Below are 22,165 nucleotides of genomic sequence, written 5' to 3'. Positions count from 1 at the left end.
CGGGCTCTGTGCTCACAGCTCAGAGCCAGGAGCCTGCTTCAGATTCTGTGCCTCCCTCTCTCTCTGCGCCTCCCCCACTCATGCTCTGCCTCCTTCTCTCAAAAATAAATAAACATAAAAAAATCTTTTTTCAAAAATCACGTACGGCGATCGACACGGAGACAAGTGTCTTTGGAAGAAAACTTGATTACAGTAAAACCTTGGTTTGCGAGCACAGTTTGTTCTGGAAACATGCTTGTAATCCAAAGCACTTGTATATCAAAGCGAATTTCCCCAGAAGAATGGAAACTCAGATGATTCATTCCACAACCCAAAAATATTTATATAAAAATGATTACAATACTGTAATATAATACAAAATAGTAAAGAAAATGCAAAATATAAATAAATAAATTAACCTGCACTTACCTTTGAAAACCTTCACGGCTGGTGTGAGGGAGACAAGAGAGAGGAGGGTGATTGTGTAGGACGACCGACTTTCACTATCACTAACGGAATCACTGCTCTTGGCTCCATGGAATCTCTTTCTTGTGCAACTTTAACAAGGAACTTAGCCAATGACACTTGCTTTTGCCTCCTTCTGAGGATTTCGCCGAGATGTGGCATCGCATTGTCATTAAGCAGATTCCTCGCTCGCACTGCTACAGCCTTATTCGGGTGGTGCTTTTCTACAAAATCTTGCACTGTTTCCCACATTTTACACGTCTCCCTAATCTCATTTGGGGTGAGGGATTCCTCCGCCTTTTCCTCCACCTCCTCCTCTGCAAACGAGATCTCATCCATAACCTCTTGCTGTTGCTTGCGATGCGGATCCATCAGCCATCAGTGGTCAGCTCCTGGCCATGTTCCTGCACCAGCTCTTGAATGACATCCTCATTCACCTCCAGTCCCCCCCTTGGTCTTCCCCAAGGACACAATTTCATCGACCACCGGTGGCTCCTGTTCATGAGCAAGCCCCTCTAAGTCATATCTAAGAACACAATCAGGCCACAGTTTTCTCCAAGCAGAATTGAGGGTTCTCTTGGTGATCCCATCCCAGGCTCTGTCGATGATCTTGAGGCAGTTCACGATGTGGAAATGATTTTTCCAAAACTCTTGGAGGGTAAGGTTTGTTCCTTGGGCCACCTCGAAGCATCGCTGAAATAGTGCTTTAGTGTAAAGCTTTTTAAAGTTCGCAACAACCTGCTGATCCATGGGCTGGAGGACTGGAGTGGTGTTGGGAGGAAGGAACTTGACCTTAATGAACTTGAATTCCTCTAGTAAGTCATCCTCGAAGCCTGGAGGATGAGGAGGGGCATTATCCATAACCAGCAAGGCTTTGAGTGGCAGATTCTTTCCTAAAAGGTACAGTACTTGTGATTCCCAAGAGGAGGGGAATGTCTCACAGAGCCATTATGGGCAAAAACCATAATGGGGTCTGTAGGAGGCAGGAGAAGTAGGAGGAAAGCACAGGCATGCGCCTTTATTATGGTTTTTGCAGGAAGAAATAGGCGAGGCAGGGTAGGCAAGCTGAACAAGCTTAGAATTGACTACTTTGAATAATTTTGGTGGGCTCTAGGCTCTAGAGGCCATTCCTAGTTGTCTGTTACTTGGCCCTGGCGTGATTTAGGGCAGAGGAAATATTGGCTTGCTGTGTTAGGAGTGAGATAACAGAGGTAGTTGGATTGGCTGGTTTGCATATGAAAGTGTGCTCAAAAGCAAGTTGTTTCCTATCTCTAGGAATTACCCAACCCTCAGAGGGGTGGTCCTGAGCCAGGTTTGCAAGGCCCTAAGGTGTCAAAGCATCACAAAATATAGAAAATTAAAAACAGGATGAATACACCCTCCATTGGAAGTAAAGGGCAATCGCAAGAACTAACATTTCTCGAGTGTCTATTTTGTGTCAGGTACTATGCTCAGTCCTTCATGCATGGACTTTTACCAGCAGCCCAGTGAGGAAGGTACAGAGGAGGAAACTGAGGCACAGAGAAGTTAAGTTACCCAAAGTCACACAACTAGAGAAGTAGCAGAACTGAGTAATCTTATCCTACATCCTAACCATTAGGCAAAACTGCCTAGCTGATAGGTAGCAGTTCTAAAAGCCTGGCCCAACAGTTGTGCCCCATCAAGAGACAAAGACTAGACATATAAATTTTTGCATAGCTTGGGGTGCCTGGGTGGCTCAGTTGGTTAAGTGTCCGACTTCGGCCTAGGTCATGATCTCACGGTTCGTGAGTTCGGGCCCCGCGTCGGGCTCTGTGCTGACAGCTCAGAGCCTGGAGCTTGCTTAGGATTCTCTGTGCCCCTCTCTCTCTGCCCCTCCCCTGCTCATGCCCTGTCTCTCTCTGTCTCAAAAATAATAAAGATATTTTAAAAAAATAAATAAATTTTTGCATAGCTCTACTGAGGTATAATTCATAGCAATAAACAGCACATATTTAGGTGCATAATTTGATGAGTTTTGACACATGTGTATCTTGTCTTTTACTCATTATGATGATTTTAGGATTTATCCAAGCTCTTGTAGGAATCAAAACTTTGTTCCTGAGTAGTATTTCCATCATGTGACTATAATAGCATAATTTGTTACCCATTCACCTTTGATGGATATTTGTGTTAAAGCACATATATCTTGTTAAAATAATTTTTCTGATATAAAAAATAATATATGCCTGTGAAGAATTTTAAGAGTACAGAAAGGGTACCTCTTTCTAATCCCAGGCCCCAGAGGAAATCACTGTGAGAAGTTTGAGGTAGCCTTCTAGAATTTTGTCTACTATTGGGAGTTTGGAGAAAAATCAAAGACATTAAAAAAATTTTTTTTTAATGTTTATTTTGAGAGAGAGAGAGAGAGAGGGAGAGAGACAAAACGCAAGGGAGGAGTACGAACTCATGAACTGTGAGATCATGACCTGAGCCGAAGTTGGATGCTTAACCAACTGACCACCCAGGCACCCCGCCCTTCCTTTTCTCCCTTTTTCAATAACCCTTTTGAATGAAGTCTCTTTACCAATGTCCAGAATTATTTTTCACAATGATAAAGAAACAAAAATCCCTTGGGTCATTTTTGACTCTTTGCTCTAAAACTGCACAAATCCATCAGCAGATAGCCATTGGCTCTGCCTTAATTTTAGCACCAGAGTGGATCCCACTCCCTCCATTCTCCCCAGCCACCTTTGTCCAGCCATCTCCATCTGTCACTGGGATTATTGCCTTAACTTTCTAATGGTCCTCGCTGATTCTATCTTTTCTTCCCTAGAGTCACACAAAAGACGAAGAGAATTTTATTTTATTGATTTAAAGTTTTTTAAATGTTTATTTTTGAAGGAGAGAGAGACAGAGCATGAATGGGGGAGGGGCAGAGAGAGAGGGAGACACAGAATCCGAAGCAGGTTCCAGGCTCTGAGCTGTCAGCACAGAGCCCGACGCGGGGCTCGAACTCACGAACCGCGAGATCATGACCTGAGCCGAAGTCTGACACTCAACCAGCTGAGCCACCCAGGTGCCCCAAAGAGAATTTTAAAAATAGACATCAGGTCATGTTGCTCCTGGAACTCAAAACTCTTCAGGGGCTCCTCCATTGCTCTCAAGGTAACACCCACAATTCTTAGAGTTGCTCAGATGGCCTTGTAGGATCTGACTTCACTTCCAATTAGTCTCCAACCTGCCCGACTCACTTCAAACATTTTAGACACTGGACTTCTGATGTTGCCTACTTTTTAAAAGTTTATTTATTTACTTTGAGGGAGAGAAAGAGAGAGAGAGAGAGAGAGAGAGAGAGAGAGAGAGAGAGAGAGGGAGAATGAATCCCAAGCAGGGTCTGCACTGTCAGTACAGAGCCTGATGCAGGACTCGAACTCAGAAACTGTGAGATCATGACCTAAGCCATAATCAAGAGTCGGATGGTTAACTGACTGAAATACCCAGGTGCCCCTCTGCTGTTGTTTTAAAGGCCAAACCTCTCCTACCTCAGGACCTTTGCACTTGTTCATTCTCCAGAAACTCACACTCATTCCCTGAATTCCTCCAACCAGATGGCTGGGGGGTGTACATGGTTCTGGGCCTTAGTTTTCTCATCTGTCAAACTATTCTTTCTCTTTACCTCAAACACCAGGCAGATCTTATAACCAAAGGTATAGTGGGAAGGGAAAATGCTTTTCAAAGTGAGAACTGTTGGGGTGTCTGGCTGGCTCCCTTGGTTAAGCGACCGACTCTTGATTTTGGCTCAGGTCACCATCTCTCTGTTGGTGGGATGGAGTCCCAGGAGAGGCTCTGCACCGACAGCACGGATCCTGCTTGGGATTCTCTCTTACTCTCTCTCTGCCCTTCCCCTGCTCTCTCTGTCTCTCTCTCAGAAATAAATAAATCAACATTTAATGTGAGAACTGTTGCCCTTAAAAACAAAACTGGCGGTTATTTTATCAGCAAAAGATGGGCTTATTTAGGAACAGCAAAAATTTGCAACCCCAGGCCCAGGCAAACCATGGCAAAACCATAGGTAAGTCCCCACAGTAAAGGAAGGTAGCTCTTTTTATAGAGGAAAAAGGGGGAGTGGGGAGGGGCTTTTATAAATTAAAAGTGCATTGGAATAAATTGGGAGTTTGAAGTATAGTGGCTTCTCATTGACTGAGCTGTTGCTGGGGGAGGAAAAAGCTTCCTTCCTCTTGCTGGGATACTAAAGGAGTACTTACTTACAAGGTCCCTCTCTTCCTGTTGGACCTACAATTGACTAGCGCTGGGCATGAAAGCTCTCCCTGCTGGTCTCCCAACTCCATTCTAAATGAGGTTTCCTTTTATTCGTTTTCACAAACCTTTCCAATAGGGAAGTAAAGTTTTATAGTTGGTTTTAAGAGCTACTTGAGATAGAGTGTAATACCCTCAATCACCAGAAGATGGCAGCACGTCACCGGATTTGCCACGTAGATAATTGTACCCTCACAATATAGGAATTAGGAGACGTTGGTAGTATTTATACACCTCGTCACCCTTCATAAATAGGGAAAATGGAAGGAATGTATACTTGTCGGGCATCTACTGTATGGGCTGGATACTCTTATTTACACTTGTGACTTAAGTCAGAGCACGTCCCCCATCTCTCAGAACTCCCCCAAAACAATCAAGTGGGAAATGAAACAAAAAATTAAATGTATATATATAGTGTCTAGGAGTGAACCTAACTGAAAGATACAACCCACTGAAGAAGAAAATTTAAAAACTTTAAGGCCCTAAGGAAGGAACGGGATGAATGGAGGTGTGATCCACTTTGTGGACTGACAGATACTTTTGTAAACCTGGTGTTCTGTCACAGAGTCTCGGAAGGAATGACAAAAGAAGCAAAAAAAGCTTTTATTGGGGATCCTGACGACGGGGATCCTGAGGACGGGCTCACTGAGAGTGAGGTCCGCCCAAGCCCTGCCCTCACACCTGGTCCTCATCCGGTTTCCGCCCCCTGAGACCGGAAGCCCCCTTAGCCCTGCCCACAACGCACTACCCTCAAGCCCCGCCTTCTAGGATTGGTCTTCACCCCCCCTCCCGCCACGCCCCCAAGGACTTGTCTCAGGCCAAGCCACGCCCCCAGGCACTGTCCCCGCCCCTGCCCCGCCCGCTAATCCTCCTACTCCTTCCTGGCTGGGCGGATTTAAGACCCTTGCCTGCCCGCTGGCTTCTTCAAGCTCTGCCCTCCTCCGACCCCGCTGGGCGGGAGCCCTGGCGACCCGCGCCATCTCGGCTCACGAAACCGGAAGCAGAAGTGTCTGTCAGCCGGGCGCCGCCGCAGGCTGCATCGCTTCTGGGGCATATGGGAGCGCCCAGCTCTGGTGTCGCCTGGAGGGTCTGGCTCGAAAGATCCGGGGCCAAAGGGCAGGTCCGGTCAGTCCCTTGCGGCGCGTTTCCCGAGAGACTTCCGGATCCACCGCTCTTCCCGGCCGGCGGGGCCCGGGTTGCTGTGTTGTGGTGGAAGTAATGGGTCCAGATGACTCTGGACCTCAGTTTTCTCATCTGCTGCTCCTTCCATCTCCCCGCTGCTCCTTTGCCCCAAGCACTAGGCTGATGTTATAACCCAAAAGTATAGTGGTATATAGGAAAAGGGCTTTTCTTTTCTTTTTAAAAGAGAACTTTTATTTTAATTTTTACTTGAAAAAAACTGTTAATAAATTTTTTTTAAATTTACATCCAAGTTGGTTAACATGTAGTGTAATAATGATTTCCGAACTAGAATTGAGTGATTCATCACTTACATATAACACCCAGAGCTCATGCCAACAAATGTCCTCCTTAGTGCCCCTTGCCCTTTAATGAGAACTTTTAAAAGGACATGAGCATGGATGATCTTAAAAACATGTTGTATGAAAAGAAGCCTTGCTCCAGTGTATATATGATTCTATTTAAGGTTTATTTAACTTTTTGAGAGAGAGAGAGAGCGAGCGCGGGGGCGGGGGGGGGGGGGGGGTGGGCAGAGAGACCGGAAGACACAGAATTGGAAGCAGGCTCCAGGCTCTGAGCTGTCAGCACAGAGCCCAGTGCGGGGGTTTTAACCCATGAACAGTGGGATCATGACCTAAGCTGAAGTTGGACGCTTAACTGACAGAGCCACCCAGGCACCCCAAAAGTTCTTAAAAATTTAAACTATAGGGGGCACTTGGCTGGCTCAGTTTGTGTAACATGCAACTCTTGATCTTGGGGTTGTGAGTTTGAGCCCCATGTTGGGTATAGAGATTACTTAAAAATAAAATCTTTAATGATAAATAAAATCTTAAAAAATAAAATAAAATTTAAACTATAAATTTGTTTCCTGTTGTGAAAATAAAGGGAAACCTCACTAAAATGGAGTCAGGAGGCCAGAAGGGATAGGTCTAACTCTACTACTCCATGTTAACTACAGGAAGAACTGTCACAAGCCCCAACAGGGAATGATGTACATTGTGTCTCATGCAAGAAATTGACTACCCAGGCAACTCAGCAGATGGGAAACTCCTCATCACTCTCAACTCTTGCTTTTGTCTGTCAGTCAGACTGATTCAAAACAACCCCTCCCAATTTACTCTTTTCCATGAAATAACATTCCTCTACTTTGTTGGGCTATACTATGGTTTTTGCCATTGTTTGCTTGTCCCAAATTGTAATTGTTGGCCATTCTTGAATAAACCTATATTTTGCTAGTAAAATAATTTTTAAGGTCAACTTTTTTTTTTTTTGGTATTTCTTATTTTAAAAAATTTAATGTTTATTATTTTGGGGAGAGAGGGCAGGGCAAAGAGAGAGGGAGAGACAAAATCTGAAGGAGGATCCAGGCTCTGAGCTCTCAGCACAGAGCCTTACATGGGGCTTGAGCTCATGGATGGTAAGATCATGACCTGAGCCAAAGTCAGACTCTTTTTTTTTTAATTTTTTTTTTTAACATTTATTTATTTTTGAGACAGAGACAGAGCATGAATGGGGGAGGGTCAGAGAGAGAGAGGGAGACACAGAATCTGAAACCGGCTCCAGGCTCTGAGCTGTCAGCACAGAGCCCGACGCAGGGCTTGAACTCACGAACCGGCTTGAACTCATGAACCGCCAGATCATGACCTGAGCGGAAGTTGGACGCTTAACCGACTGAGCCACCCAGGCGCCCCCAAAGTCAGACTCTTAACAGAGCCACCCAGGAGCCCCTTTTTAAGAGGTTTAAAAAGAAATGATTGAATGAATCTCCACAGGATTCAGTTTGTAAACATACTAGAAATAGTACATTCCAATGTGGCACTCACATAGGAAATGTTTTCTTGTATGTTTGTTTTACCATCTGCCTTCCTCCCCAGTTGAAAAAAGAGTTCTGTGAAGGCATGACTTGAATAAATGAAAGGAAAAGCATTATCAAGGGAAGTGATGGTTGGGGCATTTGGCTGGCTCAGTCACAAGAGCATGCGACTCCTGATCTTGGGTTCCTGAGTTCAAAACCCCACGTTGTGTGTAGAGATTACTTAAACACATAAAAACTTAAGTAAAAACAAAAAGTGATGGTGACCACACAAAAACCAGCAAGTGAAATATATAAAAGATCTAAACATGTTCATACTTAATGAGTCTAAAAATGCTTCACTATTTGCCATATAAAAACGGAAAGATTTAAAACATAAGGCCAACGGTCCCAAGACTACTACAGAAATGTACCACAAGTTCAAAGGTAATACCAAAAACCTCTGAGAAGGGGCAAAGAAGTTTTTAAAGAATAGTGAAAAGGATGTATCAGGTATCAACTGCTTCATAACAAAGCACCTCCAAGCTTAGTACATCCTTGAACCCCGCTGCAAGAACTCAGAGAACAGCATTTTTTGATTGGGAGCTGCCTGACTGGTCCGAGGTGGGCGCGAGGCTCGGTCCAACCGACTCTGTACCGTTCTGGTCCCGCGCCGAAGTCCGTGCCCTCGGCCTCGGCGCCGCTAAGTCCTGCCGGAGCCTTCCTTCCACCTTTAAGCCCCGAGACCGGAAGTGGAGTGCTTGGGACCTGAGCAGCGGCCAACTTCCCTTTACGGTTTTTCTCTTTATTTGCCTGCGGCACAGAAGGGCGGCTGCAGGTGCGAGGTCGGAGCTAGAGCTGGGAGAAGGGCCTCTGGGGAGTGGGTCTTGACTACGGCGAGGATGCGAGGCTCGCGGAAGGCGGGGTCTTGGTCAGGGTGGGCAAACGGGGCCTCTCGGAGGCGGGCCTCTGTGGGGTGCGTGGCCGGCGAGGGCGTGGTCTCGGTGGGGGCGGGGCCCTGGCGGGGGGGCGGGGACTGAGTACGCGGCCGCGCGCCCCGGCAGGGGCTGGGTCTCGCGAGCGTGGAGGTCAACGGACGTTGGTCGCTTCTCGGGGTCCTTCCGACCTTCTGAACTGGGGGTGTCGGTTGGGGCGGGAGTGAGAGGTGTTGGTGAAATCTACTTCCAGGGTGTCCCCTTCTGCCTTCGTTAGACGGGAGAATTTCACTTGTGGCTTTTGTGAGAATTGCTGAGGTGAGAATATCTTAAACTTAATTTTGGGGAATTACGTTTGATAAATTCATTTGGGAAAATGCTTTCTCAGGATTCTAGCGTGAGGGTCAATAAAACAGTGTAATGAAGAAAATGAAATGAAGTAAGTGAAAATGTAAGTAACAAGCCTTACAGTTAAAGTTATTCACTTCTGTACTTCGCACATCAGCTATACCTCTCCTCCAAGGGCCTGCCCTCGCGGTCGAGTTTTATTTTTTATTTTTTTAAAGGTTTTGTATTTTTTTTTAAGTTTGTTTAGTTGAGATAGAGAGAGAGCGAGAGCGCGCGCGTCTGTGCGGACGTGGGGGGAAGCGGGCAGAGAGCCTGATGCGGGGCTTGAACTCAGGAGCCGTGAGATCATGACCTGAGCCTAAGGCAGGAGTCCAGCGCTTAAAGGGACTGAGCCATCCAGGCTCCCCTGGGAAGAGTGTAGACTCTTTTTTTATTTTTTGCCATAAAAGAGTGGACTGCTGTCAACAGAGGCTTTTTTTTTTTTTTACACTTTTAGTTTTTATTTTTATTATTTATTTTTTTTAATTTATTTTTTTAATTATGAAATTTACTGTCAAACTGGTTTCCATATAGACTCTTGATTTAAAAAGCTCTTCCCTTGGTTGGAAAGAAGGCAAAAGTGACTCTGATCCGTGAGATTAGCTGTGTGCAGAGGTGACGCCTCAGCTACGTGCATTATGTTTGTTTGCGCTTGACTGTTTTTCTTGATTACACAAGTGATGCATGGGTATGTTGTTTTTGTTAACATTCAAATAATTCAGAAACTATAGTAAGAATGTTAACGGTTCCCTTCACACTCTCCCTGCCAAGTGCACATAAAATACAATGTCCTGCTTTGTAGGCCTCCAGTGTTACTGATGGCAGTGTGGCCTTGCCGTCATTTTTCTTTTTTTTTTTTTTATTGTGGTCAAATGTACATATCATAAAAATTTCCCTTTAACCTTTCTTGAGGGTACTGTTCATTGGCGTTAAGTACAATCACATTATTGTGCGACCGTTACCACCACGCATCTTCAAAACTTTTTCATTTTCCCCAAATGAAACTGTTCTCATTGAAAAGAAATAACTCCCCATGGGGCGCCTGGGTGGCTCAGTCGGTGAAGCGTCGGACTTCAGCTCAGGTCATGATCTCACAGTCCGTGAGTTCGAGCCCCGCGTCAGGCTCTGTGCTGACAACTCAGAGCCTGTTTCAGATTCTGTGTCTCCCTCTCTCTCTGCCCCTTCCCCACTCACTCTCTGTCTCAGAAATAAATAAAAACATTTTTAAAAAATTAAAAAAAAAAACAAAACAAAACTTACCGTAACCCTAACTCCCAGCCCCTGGTAATCTCTATTCTATTTTCTTTCTCTCTAAACTGGACTATTGTTGGTACCTCATATAAGTGGAATCGTGCAATATCGTTCTTTTGTGTCTAGATTATTTCACTTAGCATAATGTTCTAAAATACACGCATGTTGTAGCATGTATCAGGATTTTATTCCTTTGTAAGGTTGAATAATACTATATTTATATATTTATTATAGACATAGTTTATATATGTTTATATTTTGCATATTTTATATCTTGTTATATTTTTATATATTTCATATTATATAGTTACGTATTTTGCATATTTTACATTTTTGTATATTTACATTTTGTATATATTTTATAATTTATATTGTAAAATGAACTTATATTTAATATAGATGTAATATATAAATATATATTCTATGTACTTACATTTATTTACACAAGAATTTTATATAATATATAAATATAACTATAACATTATTCAACCTTAAGTGTATACATTTTGTTTTTCTGTTCATTTGGGTTGTCCACCTTTTGGCTTTTGTGAATCATGCCGCTACGAACATTGGTTTACAAATATCTCTTCAAGTTTCTGCTTTCAGTCCTTTTGGATATATACTCAGAAGTGGAATTACTGGATCATATGGTAATTCGATGTTAAGCTTTTTGAGGAACCACAACACTATTCTCTACAGTGGCTGTACCATTTCACATTACCATCAGCAATGAGTATTTTTTTTTTTAAACATTTAAAACATTTAAAAACATTTTTATTTATTTATTTTCTATTAAAGTTTTTTTTTGGTGTGTGTATATTTTTGAGAGAGAGAGAGAGAGAGAGAGACACACACACACACACACACACACACACACACACACACACACGCATGAGCGGGGGAGGGGCAGAGAGAGAGGGAGACATAGAATCTGAAGCAGGCTCCAGGCTTCAAGCTGTCAACACAGAGCCTGACACAAGGCTCAAACCCACAGACCGTGAGATCATGACCTGAGCTGAAGTTGTACGCTTAACTGACTGAGCCACCCAGGTGCCCCTATTTTTATTTTTTTGCTAATAGCTATCCTAATAGATATGAAGTAGCATTTCCTTATGGGTTTGATTTGCATTTCCCTGATGATTAATGATGTTGAACATCTTATGTGCTTATTGACCATATGTATGTCTTTATTTTAATGTTTATTTATTTATTTTGAGAGAGAGAGCCCAAGTGGGGTAGGGGCAGAGAGAGAGGGGAGAGAGAGAATCCCCTCTGCACTGGCAGTGCAGAGCCTGACATGGGGCTCAAATTCACAAACCATGAGATCATGACCTGAGCTGAAACCAAGAGTCCGACACTTAACTGACTGAGCCACCCAGGCGCCCCTATATGCCTTCTTTGGAGAAATATCTGTTCAAGTCCTTTGCCTGACAGTCATTTTCTTTTTTTTATTAAAAATTTTTTTTTCAATGTTTATTTTTGAGAGACAGAGACAGAGTGTGAGTAGGGAAGGGGCAGAGAGAGAGGGAGATACAGAATTCAAAGCAGGCTCCAGACTTGAGCTCTAAGCTGTCAGCACAGAGCCTGACAGGGAGCTCGAACCCACGAACCGTCAGATCATGACCTGGGCCGAAGTTGGATGCCCAACCGACTGAGCCACCCAGGCACCCCTGCCTAACAGTCATTTTTAATGCATGTATATACCTTTCTGCATATACATATTTTATAAATTATGTAAATATATTTATACTTTACCTTCAGATCTATATCAGTTTTTGTTTTAAACACCATAATCATTTCCCACAGTATGAATATATGATAATTATTTGGGCCCTTGCTATAATGTAATGTATATTTCAATTGGTTCCAGTTTTTACCTATTATAAACAGTTTTTAACGAACAAGCTTGAACACACACACATGTATCTATCTATCTATCTGCACAGATGCCAGAGTTTCTCTTGGCTACGGTCCTACAAGTTGCTAGTTGAAGGCATAGGACTATTTAAAATTTTAGTAGACATAAATTCCAATATCCCAGCACACTCCCAACTATCAGTGGCCTCTAGTCATCCTTTGTCATCTGTGGCTAAGACAGTTTTTCTACCCAGTGCCAAGGGATTGGTGGTCTGAACTTGGAACCCAGATAAGTTATCCCCTAGAAGCCCTCCCTTGGCCTGCTGGTCTACCTAGTTTTGAAATTATTCCTGCCAACCCACATTATTCCCACAAACTAAACAATAGGTCTTGATATACCTCTTACAAAAAGATTGCCTCCAAAGTCTCAATTCCCCCAAAAGGCTCTCTAAGGGGGAGCATACCTTGTGGGAGTTGCCCTGCCCTAGGAGGAAATTTCCCTTCCTTTCCTGAACCCTCCAGCTGTCCATCCCTTCCTCTATTGCCATGATGTGGGAGACAGTGGTCAGATGGATAGCCGTACTCCCTCTCTGTGCTCCCTAGTTCCTTAGTGCCTGGGCTCTCTGTTGCTATATAACCCCTCCCCCTTCTTTTTAATAGTTTATTTATTTATTTTGAGAGAGAGAAAGAACACACAAGCAGGGGAGGAGCAGAGAGAGAGAGGGAGAGAGAGAATCTCAAGCAGGCTGTGCACTGCCAGTGCAGAGCCCAGTGTTGGGCTTGAACTCACGAACTGTGGGATCATGACTTGAGCTGAAGTCAAGAGTCAGCTGCTTAACCATCTGAGCCACCCCTTCTGATTTGATGGGAAAATATGCCATACGTAAAATATGTTAAATGTTCTGTGTATCTGTAAGGTATATTGTATGTGATATATACATATTAATTTTCACATATTATACAAAATATATATGTTTTCCTGTAAAACTTCACCTTGAACAATTTGCCACCTTTTTTTTTGTTTCAACTTTTTACTTAAATTCTAGTTAGTTAACATATAGTGTAATATTGGTTTCAGGAGTAGAATTTAGTAATTTATCACTTACAGGGGTGCCTGGGTGGCTCAGTTGGTTAAGCATCTGACTTTGGCTCAGGCCAATGATCTTGTGGTTTGTGAGTTTGAGCCCCACGTCGGGCTCTGTGCTGACAGCTCAGAGCCTGGAGCCTGCTTCGGATTCTGTGTCTCCCCCTCTCTCTGCCCCTCCCATGCTCATGCTCTGTCTCTCTCTGTCTCTTAATAATTAATGTTAAAAAAAAGTAATTTATCACAGCTAACACCCAGTGCTCATCACTAGTGCCCTCCTTAATATCCATCACCCATTTAGCCCATCCCTTGCCCAACTCCCTCACCAACCCTCAGTTTGTTCTCTATAGTTGAGTCTCTTATGGTTTGCTTCCCTCTCTTTTTTCCCCCTTCTCTTATGTTCATCTCTTGTGTTTCTTAAATTCCACATATGAGTGAAATCACATGGTATTTGTCATTCTCTGATTGACTTGTTTCACTTAGCATAATACATTCTAGCTCCATCCATGTCACTGCAAATAGCAAGATTTCATTCAATTTGATGACTGAGTAATATTCCATTGTACATGTGTACCACATCTTTATCCATTCATCAGTTGATAGACAGTTGGGCTCTTTCCATAATTTGACTATTGTTGATAATGCTGCAATAAACGTTGGGGTGCATGTGTCCCTTTTAATCAGTATTTTTGTATCCTTTGGGTAAATACCAAGTAATGTAATTGCTGGGTCATAGGGTAGTTCTATTTTTATTTAAAAAATTTTTTTTGAAGCTTATTTATTTATTTTGAGAGAGAAAGCATGTGAGTGGGGGGGAGGGGCAAAGGGAAACTGAGAGAATCTTAAGCAGGCTCCACACTCATTGCCAAGCCCCATGGGGGGGCTTGATTCTGCAACCCTAGGATCGTGAACTGAGCCAAAATCAAGAGTCTGATGCTCAACTGCTCAGCTCAGCCAACTGAGCCACCCAGACGGCCTGAGTTTGATGTTTTTTTTTAATAGATTTTGGATACTAATCCTTTTTCAGATATGTCATTTGTGAGGCACCTAGGTGGCTCAGTTGGTTAAGCGACTGACTCTTGATTTCAGCTCAGGTCATGACCTCACGATTTGTGAGATTGAGGTGCCCGCCCAACCCCCGTTGGGCTCTGTGCTAACAGCAAGGAGTCTGTTTGGGATGTTTTCCCTGCCTCTCTTTCTCTCTCTCTCTGCCTTTCTCTCTCTCTCTTTTTGAGAGAGAGAGGCTACAAGTAAGCGAGGGGCAGAGAGAGGGAGAGAGAGAGAGAGAGAGAGAGAGAGAGAGAGAGAGAGAGAGAGAGAGAAAAGTGTGGCTCACCCAAAGCAGGGCTCGTGCTCACCTGATGTGGGGCTCGGAATCACTAACTGTGGAATCATGACCTGAGCTGAAGTTCGATGCTTAACTGACTGAGTCACCCAGGTGCCCCTCTCTCTCTCTCAAAATTAATAAACTGAAAAAAAGATATGTCATTTGCAGATATCTTCTCCCATTTTGTAGGTTGGCTTTTAGTTTCGTTGACCATTTCCTTCACTGTGCAGAGGCTTTTTATCTTGTTGAAGTCCCAATAGTTCATGTTTGCTTTTGTTCCCCTTGCCTCCAGTGACCTATCTAGTAAGAAGTTGCTCCAGCCCAGGTCAAAGAGGTTGCTGCCAGTTTTCTCCTCTAGGAGTTTGATAGCTTCCAGTCTCACATTTAGGTCTTTCACCCATTTTGAATTTATTTTTGTGTATGGTGGAAGAAAGTGGTCCAGTTTCATTCTTCCTGCATGTCACTGTCCAGCTTTCCCAAAATCATCTGTTGAAGAGACTGTCGAATTTGCCTTTTCTTAATCTTTCCCTCTTAGGGTGATAGCACCACCACCTATCCAGTTTAGTGGTTTTGTAAGGAGAGACCATTGCTGTAGGCAGAATACTCCCATCCTAAACACTGGCACTAAAGAGCTTTTCTTTTATAGGAAAGAATTTACAAGACTGGGAAGTGGGATGAGTGGGTGGGGTGATAGGCTAGTTGGTCAGGGAGGTCAGCTGATTGTCGGGGAGGGGCTGTAGAGGGTTGATCTGAGTCCCTGTGCTCAGGGGTGAGTTCAGGAGGAGAGAAGTTTGGCTGAAGTTTAGTGAACTCAAATTAAATTCAGAGGCATTTTATCTAAGTAGTTTAGTGGGGACAAACAGTGGAGCTACTCATTCATGAGACAAAGGTGGGAATTTGGATGGTCTGTGCCTGGCATTGTCAAAGGTAAACAAGGGGTCATCATCCTGCCCTATCTAAGTCATGCAGGGAAGGGTGTTTCGTTGTATTCGGGCATTTCCCAGAACATAAAAAGGGCTGGGGAATTTCTTGCCCATCACAGTTTTCCAGGAGCACAGGGTTTGGGTGTTGAAGCTTGACATTGTGAGTATAAAAACCTTCTGTGGTTTCTCTAAGTTCTCAAAACTGGCTACACATCTCCCCCTCTTCTCACTTTTCATCCCAAACTAACTCTAGCAGATCCTTTGACATTTCCTTCAATATGTGTACAATCATCTCTTCTGCTCCCAAGGAGTCCCCATTCTCACCTGGACCCTGCTGTTGCCCCTTACCATCCACCCCCACTTTTACTGTTGCTTTCCCTGTTCTGTCCTATGAACAGCTGCCAGTATGATCTTTTTTTATTTTTCACTTTAAAAAATTTAAATCCAACTTAGTTAACACATAATGTAATAATAATTTCAGGAATAGATTTAGTAATTCATCACTTACATATAATACCTAGTGCTCATCCCAACAAGTGTCCTCCTTAATGCCCCTCACCGCTGTAGCCCAGCCCCCCTCCCAACATCCCCCCCCCAGAAACCCTTAGTTTGTTCTCTGTATTTAAGAGTCTCTTGGGGCTCCTGGGTGGCTCAGTTGGTTAAGCGTCCCACGTCGGCTCAGGTCATGATCTCAGTCTGTGAGTTCGAGCCCCTTGTCAGGTTCTATGCTGACCACTCAGAGCCTGGAGCCTGCTTCAGATTCTGTGTCTCCCTCTCTCTCTGTCCCTCCCACACTCGCACTCAAAAGTAACATAAAAACATAAAAAAACAATGCTAATATCATCCTCAATGGGGAAAAACTGAGAGCTTTCCCCCTAAGGTCAGGAACAAGACAAGGATGTCCACTCTTGCCACTGTTATCAACATAGTATTGCAAGTCTTAGCCTTAGCAATCAGATAACACAAAGAAATAAAAGGCATCCAGATCGGCCAGGAGGAGGTCAAACTTTCACTCTTTGAAGGTGACATGATACTCCATATGGAAAGCCCAAAAGATTCCACCAAAAACCTGCTAGAACTGATCCATGAATTCAGCAAAATCTCAGGATATAAAATCAATGCACAGAAATCGGTTGCATTTCTATACACCAATAATGAAGCAACAGAAAGAGAAATCAAGGAATCGATCCCATTTACAATTGCAGCAAAAGCCATAAAATGCCTAGGAATAAATCTAACCAAAGAGGTGAAAAATGTATACACTGAAAACTATAGAAAGCTTATGACAGAAATTGAAGAAGATACACACAAAATGGAAAAATATTCCATGCTCCTGGATGGGAAGACCAAATATTGTTAAAATGCCAATATGACCCAAAGCAATCTACATATCCAATGCAATACCTATTAAAATAACACCAGCATTCTTCACAGAGCTAGAACAAACAATCCTAAACTTTGTATGGAACCCATACCCATACCCTTTGTATGGAACTTTGTAAAGACCCCCAAATAGCCAAAGCAATCCTGAAAAGGAAAACCAAAGCTGGAGGCATCACAATCCTGGACTTCAAGCTGTATTACAAAGCTGTAATCATGAAGACAGTATGGTACTGGCACAAAAACAGACACTCAGATCAATGGGACAGAATAAAGAACCCAGAAATGGACCCACAAACATATGGCCAACTAATCTTTGACAGAGCAGAAAACAATATCCAATGGAATAAAGACAGTCTCTTCAGCAAATGGTGCTGGGAAAACTGGACAGCGACATGCAGAAGAATGAACCTGGACCACTTTCTTACACCATACACAAAAATAAACTCAAAATGGATGAAAGACCTAAATGGAAGACAGGAAAGCATCAAATCTGAGAGGAGAAAGCAGGCCAAAACCTCTTCAACCTCGGCCGCAGCAACTTCTTACTCGACACCTCTCCAGAGGCAAGGAAAACAAAAGCAAAAATGAACTATTGGGACTGCATCAAAATAAAAAGCTTCTGCACAGCAAAGGAAACAATCAGCAAAGCTAAAAGGCAACCAACAGAATGGGAGAAGATATTTGCAAATGACATATCAGACAAAGGGTTAGCATCCAAAATCCATAAAGAACTTCTCAAACTCAACACCCAAAAAACAACTAACCCAGTGAAGAAATGGGCAAAAGACATGAAGAGACACTTCTCCAAAGAAGACATCTAGATGGCCAACCGACACATGAAAAGATGTTCAGCGTCACTCATCATCCAGGGAAATACACATCAAAACCACAATGAGATACCACCTCAACACCTGTCAGAATGGCTAACATTAACAACTCGGGCAACAACAGATGTTGGCGAGGATGTGGAGAAAGAGGATCTCCTTTGCACTGCTGGTGGGAATGCAGGCTGGTGCAGCCACTCTGGAAAACAGTCTGGAGGTTCCTCAAAAAATGAAAAATAGAACTACCCTACGACCCAGCCATTGCACTACTAGGTATTTATCTAAGGTATACAGGTATGCTGTTTCGAAGGGGCACATGCACCCCAGTGTTTATAGCAGCACTATCAACAATAGCCAAAGTATGGAAAGAGCCCAAATGTCCATCGATGGATGAATGGATAAAGAAAATGTGGTATATATATACAATGGAGTATTACCTGGCAATCAAAAAGAATGAAATCTTGCCATTTGCAACTATGTGGATGGAACTAGAGGGTATTATGCTAAGCAAAATTAGTCAGAGAAAGACAAATATCATAGGACTTCACTCATGAGGACTCAAAGATACAAAACAGATGAACATAAGGGAAGGGAAGCAAGAATAACGTAAAAACAGGGAGGGGGCCAAAACATAAGAGACTTAAATATGGAGAACAAACAGAGGGTTTCTGGAGGGGTTGTGAGAGGGGGATGGGCTAAATGGGTAAGGGGCATTAAGGAATCTACTCCTGAAATTGTTGTGCTATATGCTAACTAACGAATGTAAATTACAAAAAAAAAAAAAATAGTAATAATAATAACAACAATAAATTAAATTTTAAAAAAGTCTCTTATATAGTTTGTCCCCCTTGCTAGTATGTTCTTTAAAAATATAAATAGGAATAGAAAATTCTTAGAAAACTCCTGCTAGCCTGCCAGTCACAAGGTGTAAATCCAGATTGGATCTAGGCTTGTTTGCCCTGATCTTGACCAGGCTCCTGGCCCCTCTGCCACCCTCTCCCATCACTCTCCTCTCCAGACACCCAGGTCACAAGCTCCAGCCACACCTGCACGGGCTTTCCTCCCTGTTGAGCATCTGCGTGGAGCTAGATCACCACCACCCCCCCCACACCCCCGCCACTTTCATTTTCCTGAGACCCTTTTCCTCCAGGGCTTCCAAAGTCCAGGACAAGGTGGGAGTGGAGCCCCAGGAGCCCCCAGTCTGTCTGCATTAGGGTTGGGGCCTTTAGGGTTTGAGATGTTTGAGGTATAGAACTACATTATACCTTGTATTCTTTTTATTAACTTGGGCAATTGACTTGGTAAACTTCTCTGAACTTGAGTACCCTCAACATCACAGGAGGTTTCAAGCCTTCCTCATGGACAGCAAGGCCCCCAGGCCTCTTTTCTGGTTGTGAGAGACAGGATTGCCATGGCCTTGCTTTGTTTGTGTGTGAGGTCATGGGTCATGTGATACAGCCTCCAGGCAGGTGCTAGCTGGAGTCTAGGGCATGGCCAGCTTCTCACATCCACCTCTTGTCCTCTAGCAATGCCTGGTCTAGTCCACCTGTGTCCAGGAAGGAATTGTGGAGGCTGAAGTGATGGCTCCAGGGTTGCTGACAACCTGGTCATAGGTAATCATATTAAATCAAAATCCCCCTTGGGGTGCTTGGGTGGCTCAGTCAGTTAAGCGGCCAAGTCTTGATTTTGGCTCATGATTCATGGTCTGCGAGTTTGATCCCCACTTCAGGCTTTGCGCTGACAGCCCAGAGCCTGTTGGGATTCTCTCTCTTCCTCTCCCTGCCCCTCCCCTGCTCATGCACACACATATTCTCTCTCTCTCTCTCTCTCTCAAAATAAGTAAGCAAACATAAAAAATTCTCCTCATTCCAATGTGACATCTCCCTCCCTGAGGTTGGCTGTGTCTCCTTTTGTGGTCTGGAGCCTTCCAACCTGACCAGGACTTGTCTCCATACTCCTCAGGACCATTAGCCTCTAATGAATGGTGGTGGCTAAGGGACTTCCCAGAGAATGCTCAGTATTTGTGAATGTTTTTCAGCGCCTGTTCGTACTAGCTCAATAGTCACTTCAGAGCTTCAGAGCTATGGCAGAAAACCAAGAAAAGGCTATGAGCTGACTTTGTCTCAGGAATTCATGGAGACATAATTCATTCGTTTACTGAGTATTTGTCCCAGGCCTCCATAGGCTCAGGGCTGTGTGGTGTCTCGCCTAGGGGACCCAGGCTGGATGGGATCACAGACTAGTTGCACAGAGAAAAGTTCAACCCCTTGTTGAAGAGCTAATAAATCAATGAGGCCAGATGAGATTGCTGAGGATGTGTGAGTGGAGAGAGATGAGAGGTGAGGAATCGCCCCTGCCCCACCTGAATGTCCCATTCCTTGGTCTTCTGGGGCCATCCTCACACCCCACCTTCCTGGGACACTGATGGAGATGGGCCTTGGCTGAGCCCAAATGTGTGTGATGTTTCAGGATTCAGCGACCTTTGAGGAAGTAGCAGTGGACTTCCCCGAGGAGGAGTGGGCACCACTGGACCCTGATCAGAAAATCTTGCGTAGAGACATGATGCTGGGCAACTATAGGAGCCTGGCCTCAGTCAGCCTAATCTCTTCATTCATAGGTTTCTGCTGCAAATATTTCTTCAGCACCTGTTACATTCCAGGAACTGTTCTTGGTCTTGGGAAAAGAGTAGTGAAGAGGGAGATGTGGCCCACTCTTGAGGAGTGACAGGGTACAGCAGGAGTGGCCACACTTTTCCTTAAAAGGCCAGAGAGGAAATATTTTCAGCGTAGTGGGCCATAGTGTTCCTGTTGCAGCTACACACAATGATGCAATGCTACCCGTGTAGTGGCCAGTGTAGTGAGGAATGTAAACAAATAGGCAGAGCCATGTTCCAATGAAACTATCTTTGCAAAAGCAGGTGGCTAACCCCTGGGGTCTAGTCACTAGTCCGTACTCTAGCATCTTCCCCTTGAGAATGGAGATTCGTCTCTTATGCCAACCTTAGTTTTTTCATGTTTAGAAGCTTTGGTGTGGCTCTGAGCTTGGGTCTGAGGATCCCCAGTCCCTCCAGGGCACGACGTGAGGTAGTTTGTTTGGGTCCTGGGTACCATCATCACTGCCCATGGGGCCACACATGCCCGTCCTCTGAAAGTGGTGGTCCCACTCTGAGGGGAGGTTGCCCTTTCACCCTGCACGTTCCGCCTGATGTGTCTTTCTCTGTGTACAGGGTATCATTTCCATAAACCCAACCTGCTCACCCATAAGGAGCTGAGGACCAAGAAGAGGAGAGTTCTAATTGTCCAAGAACCCCGTTCAGGTGAGCCTCAGGCAAAAAGAACTCCATTTAGGAAATTTCTAAAATGTCATGATTTTTTTTTTATTGAAGTGTAGTTGACACAGCATTACATTAGTTTCAGGCGTACAACACAGTTATTGGACAGCAAGTTTATATGTTATACTGTGTTCACCCCAAGTGTAGCTACCATCTGTCACCATACACCACTATTACAATGTCATCTAAAATGCTCTCTTGTTTGGGGACTCCTGGGTGGCTCAGACGGTTAAGCGTCCGACTTTGGCTCAGGTCATGATCTCGCGGTCCGTGAGTTTGAGCCCCGGGTTGGGCTCTGTGCTGACAGCTCAGAGCTGGAGTCTGCTTCAGATTCTGTGTCTCCCTCTCCTGCCCTTCCCCTGCTCTTTCTCTGTCTCTCTCCCAAAAATAATTAAACATTAAAAAAATTTTTTTTAATGTTATCTTGTCATAAATCATCTCAGGCCACTTGGGATGAGTTTCGTCTTGAGGCTTTGGATTCCCTTCCTCTCCTCCCTTTTCTCCTCCACTTTCTATGGCTTCTAGAGAAAACTCTGCCCTGCTTCCTTTCTTCAGAACATTTCCACTTTTGTAAATAAAGTTTTATTGGAACACAGGCCCACCAATTTGTCCATTTGTCTACTTTCCCCAAGCTTGGCTTGCCCCATAGTGTCCTCTATCAGACTGTTAGCAGCCCTCTCTTTCCTGCCAAATTATTTCTTAGCATTTCCATCCCTTGTTTCTGTCATTGTCAAATTGTTCATATTGCTGAAATCCTTAAAAGTACGTCTTTAAATGTTGGGGCATTCTTTCCTATCACATTGACTTCTCATGTTTGGAGTCAGTCTACAGTCTATGAAAAAAAGCTGCATGGGCCTGGCTCTTTGTTTTTGTCTGTTTTTAAGAGTTTTATTTTTTTTATGTTTTATTATTTTTTATTTGAGAGAGAGACAGGGACAGAGAGCAGGGGAGGAAAGAGAGACAGAGATAGGATCTGAAGTAGGCTCCAGACTTCAAGCTGTCAGCACAAGGCCTGATGAGGGGCTTGAACTCAACAAGCAGTGAGATCATGACCTGAGCCGAAGTCGGATGCTTGACCAACTGATCCACCCAGACGCCCCTTAAGAGTTTATTTAAGTAATCTCTATACCTAGCATGGGGCTTGAACTCACAACCCAGAGGTCAAGAGTT

At 43.9% G+C, this 22,165-nt stretch overlaps 1 protein-coding gene across 4 annotated transcripts in view; it reads left to right on the top strand.

Moving 5' to 3' along the window:
- Positions 1-5,668: 5,668 nt before the first annotated feature.
- Positions 5,669-22,165, top strand: part of LOC122213926 (olfactory receptor 7D4-like) — a 141,297-nt gene continuing 124,800 nt past the window's right edge. For 2 of the 4 annotated variants that reach the window (XM_042928346.1, XM_042928345.1), the window contains exons 1-2: positions 5,669-5,847; positions 20,891-20,980. The gene's annotated coding sequence lies outside the window, so the exon portion shown is untranslated. Of the gene's footprint in view, positions 5,848-8,772; positions 8,947-19,190; positions 19,278-20,890; positions 20,981-22,165 lie in introns of those variants that run through there. The other 2 variants (XM_042928343.1, XM_042928344.1) reach the window with 2 other exon arrangements.

The sequence above is a fragment of the Panthera leo genome, chromosome A2 (assembly GCF_018350215.1).
Source record: "Panthera leo isolate Ple1 chromosome A2, P.leo_Ple1_pat1.1, whole genome shotgun sequence".
NCBI lineage: Eukaryota > Metazoa > Chordata > Mammalia > Carnivora > Felidae > Panthera > Panthera leo.
The sequence above is the reverse complement of the archived record's forward strand: the minus strand, read 5'-3'. Positions and strand labels throughout refer to the sequence as shown.